Source organism: Fukomys damarensis, unplaced genomic scaffold (genome assembly GCF_012274545.1).
Source record: "Fukomys damarensis isolate Sample0158 unplaced genomic scaffold, DMR_v1.0_HiC HiC_scaffold_36, whole genome shotgun sequence".
Taxonomy (NCBI): domain Eukaryota; kingdom Metazoa; phylum Chordata; class Mammalia; order Rodentia; family Bathyergidae; genus Fukomys; species Fukomys damarensis.
In genome coordinates this window covers 25,809,068-25,812,956 of record NW_022900948.1, presented here as the reverse complement: position 1 = coordinate 25,812,956, position 3,889 = coordinate 25,809,068, and the positions used below count along the sequence as shown (strand labels likewise).

At 44.2% G+C, this 3,889-nt stretch overlaps 1 long non-coding RNA gene across 1 annotated transcript in view; it reads right to left on the bottom strand.

Annotated features, from left to right (window-relative positions):
* Nucleotides 1-3,830, bottom strand: part of LOC104872922 — an 8,055-nt gene extending 4,225 nt beyond the window's left edge. Inside the window, exons 1-2 of the long non-coding RNA XR_783312.1 lie at nucleotides 3,622-3,830; nucleotides 2,146-2,370 (exon numbers count right to left, since the gene is read on the bottom strand). This is a non-coding gene — a long non-coding RNA (uncharacterized LOC104872922). The remainder of the gene's footprint in view (nucleotides 1-2,145; nucleotides 2,371-3,621) is intronic.
* Between the last annotated feature and the right edge of the window lie 59 nt (nucleotides 3,831-3,889).

Below are 3,889 nucleotides of genomic sequence, written 5' to 3'. Positions count from 1 at the left end.
AATATATGAATATTTAAACATATATTTAATAAAATAAGTATATTTATAAATATACAAATATTTATAAATATACTATAAATAAATACATATAAATATATAAATATATAAATACATATAAATATATAAATATATAGATGGACAGTATATATATAATTATATACATAATATCATTTCAAGTAAGACAACATTTTCTAAGGTTAAAAAATTTTAACTGCTTGGCAAGCTGGGTTTGATGGCACACATCTGTAATCTCAGCACTTAGGAGGCTGAGACAGGAGGATCGCTGTGACTTTGAGGTCAACCTGGGCTATAGAGTGAGAGACCCCATTTCAAAATAAAAAAATAAATATTTTAACTATTGGATACTATCATTTTGGATAAGAACATTGAGTCCTCATGATTTATAGTATTGTAAGATTTTTGTAAATTCAAAAGCCTTTTGAAAGACACCTGTCCTATAATTTAAACACAAGTTTATATTTTATAATCTTAAGTTTATTCCAACCATGATACTTTTCTTGTCCCATAAAAAGCAATAGAGGCACAAAACAAAGCAAGAGCAATGGTTTTTTACAAATATGAAATTATCCTGGTAAATGATCACTTTCCCTTTGTTGGAGACGAGAGAAAGTTTAGATGCAGGAAACTCTTCTTATATACAGAGGCACAAAATCATAGGTCACTGCCACTTGTTTCAACAAGAACTCAGACCTGCATCACTTTATCAAGCCAAACATTAAAAGCCAGTGCTGATTAATCACCATGGAATGACAAGGGAAGGGAAACTTATCTTTTCTCTTTTTGTCATAGGCACTTTGCAAACAAATGCTCTTGGTCCTGTCAAAGTTCTTCATGTGGCCACTATAACTGATTTATCCTTAGTGAAGTTATGCCAGGAGGGAGCACGGTCTAATTAGCAGACAAGCTTGCCAACAACTGCTTGCACGTTGGTTACAGGGAAAACACTACTTGTGTGCTGATCCTGACCCCAAGGTTTAGTGGCCTCTACTGCTGATGTTGGAAGTCAACAGCCCTGTTTCCTGGAATATGTGTGGAGGTCTTCTTCCAAAACCAATTTCTCCTGCCCATAGAAGACCGGGTAACACGCTCACAGGGAAACCTAAGTCAGGAGATGGTGTTAAAAGTCAAATTTTAACAGGAGACACCAAAGTCTGATGGGAAAACAAGAATTCTGTTTTAGTGAAACAGTTACTGAAACTGACCTTGAAGGGCCAAGGTGACAAGCAGGGTCTCAAGTCATTGCATGTTGCTGTGCACCTATAATCCCAGCACTCTGGGAGGCAGAGGCAGAGGGACTGCAAGTTGGAGCTCAGTCTGGGCAACTTGTAACTTAGTGAGACATTGTCTCAAAATAAAAAGTGAAAAAGGGTTAGGGCTGGTTGGGGATGTAGCTCAGTGTGAAGGTCCTGGGTTCAATTCCCCAGTACCACCACACACACACACACACACACACACACACACACACACACACACACAAGTCTCAGAGATGCACATTACTACTGAGTTAAAGAGGCCCACCCATGGCACCCAGGGGAAATGTTAAATCTCCTACCTAATCAGCCTCAGGCCACCAGGAGCAATTTTAGTATGACAAAGTCAGGCTTACCGGCTCACTGCAGTGATGAAAGTCTACACTGCAGAGGAACCACGTAGGTGTGTCACAAAGAAAGGGAAGGGTTAGGACACAACACAATTTGAGGGAAGTATGCATTCAGGCCAAATGGCATTTTGATACTTTGAAGAAAAGCAGAGCTGTGGATCTGAGGGTGATATCAACCCAGTGGCAAAGCAGTGATGAAATCTTGTCTTTTAAGAAGCTACAAATTAGGACATGTATCGTTCTGTCCAAAAACCTCTCATCAGAATCTGCACCGGGGTGGAAACCAAGGCTGATTTCCTGTGTTAAAGTGAATTAGATCTCGCAGCCAGGAGTGGGCTGTTTTGTTCTTACTGAAAAGCTTTAAAAACCAAGCTCCTCATAAAACACGATTTTAGAAAACAAGATTTCTCAGCACTGTATCCCGCCACAAAGTGTCAGCAGGAAGTGGGACAGATGTGGTGTTTTCTTGGGCGAAATACGCTGTCTGGCTACCTCTGCAGTGGGCTTCAGTGGCATCTACCTACCCAGCCTGATGGCAGGTTTTCATTTCTTAGGCGGCCAAATCAATTTCCACTCTCTTCACCTGTAACCCAGCAGCCTGCTTGTGGATCTTGCCAGAGAGGAGCTGGCGGGACCTTTCCTGGAAGTAATTCATCTCTTCCCTTCTTTCTTGTTTCCCTCTTCTTGGCATGAGCTGTGCAATTTTAGGACTGCAGTGCAGCCTGGGCTTGTTCCTGAAGGAGGAAGACCTAAGGAACAGAATGTGGAGGAAGGGCTCGGGGTGGGGGATGAAAGGAGTGCTGTGAAGTCTAAGCTGTGGGAGCAGGGGAAGGGACAGCATGCCTCGGGGGTCCCTACCATTGCCAGACCCTCTCGTTCTTACTTGGTTCCTGGCTGGAACTTACAGCCCCTTGGCAAGCTCCTTGCTTTATGCAGCTTTGGTAACTGGGTCAAGATCCATGTAGGCAGGCTTGTGAAAGCATGACAGGCAGTTGACTTTCTGCTTTGAGACGTACAGGGAAATGCTTCTGAATCCTTTTTTGGCTTCCCAGCTCTTGATTCTGCCTTGATTCTGACTCCCACAACTCCTGTGTCCTAGCCCTTCCTACCTCTGGCTTGTTGTTGGCCTCTCTGCCTCAGACCCTGCAGGGTCACATCTCCCTCCCTTGTGTCTGGCTCTGGTCTTCACAGTCTGTTTTCTTCTCGCTGTGCCTTGCCCGTCACAAAAGGTCCCAGTCCCTCCTCGCTTCATTCACCTCAATCCTTGGACCCATCCCTGTCACCAGAGACTCTGCCCTTGGCTCCCACCTCTTCACTCTTCTTTTCCCATTCCCTGGGTGGTTTCTTCTCCTTTGCTGTGGCAGCCTTGCTTGCCCACATCGCTCCTACTCTTTCATCCCTACCACCGGCTTTCTCATGTTTCAACCAAAGAATGGAAGTTCCTGCTGCCTCCACTCAGTCCCTTGTTCAGTCCCGGCCTTGGACATTTGATCCCTTTTGCTTCTAGAAACCAAAATATTTATGGACCATCGTCTCCTTTCACTGCTGACCCTTTCGCCTCTTCCCTAGAACTTGCTCAGTTACTAGATCTTCCTTCCAGTGATATTCCATCTATCAAACACTCCTACCCTTTGTTAGGACCTTAAACTCATCTCTTGACTGTATCTCATCCACTCCCTGGGTCCTGTTGGTTCAGTTCATCTGTCTGTCACTCCTTACCATTAAGCATCTCTACCCCACCATTGCCAGTCTGTCCTAGGGGACTCATCTTCAGAAAACCCCTGCTTTGACTGGCTTCTACTGATACAATCTCAGGTACCGACTACTTAAAAAATTTGTCTACTGTATCCTGCTCCAGGTGGCAGTGTCTGCTAAGGACAATCTCTCCCTGTCTTCTCATATTGTGATTCCATTTGGAGCTCCCCTCCCTCCTCTGTCCTTTGTGTTCTGTCTCTGGAAAGACCCTAAAGTGGACCAAACACGTGAAAACATGTACATACCTGCTTTTTTCTTAGCTCTGCTGTCTGGAGGCTCACAGCCCAGGTAGAAAGTGGAGTGTAGATTTCCAAATGTGGGAGGAGAAGGTAGAGAAGAAGGCAACTCAGATATGCTCTCAATTCTGTGACTACTCACTTAGCATTTCTTGCTGTTGAACGTGGCCCCCAGCCCTCTAACCTTTCTGGAGATGCAAAGGTCAACTTTTGTATAAACTGCATGTAGTCCTTAGGAGTTTCTTCCTCCTCCTCCTCCTCCTCCTCCTCCTCCTCC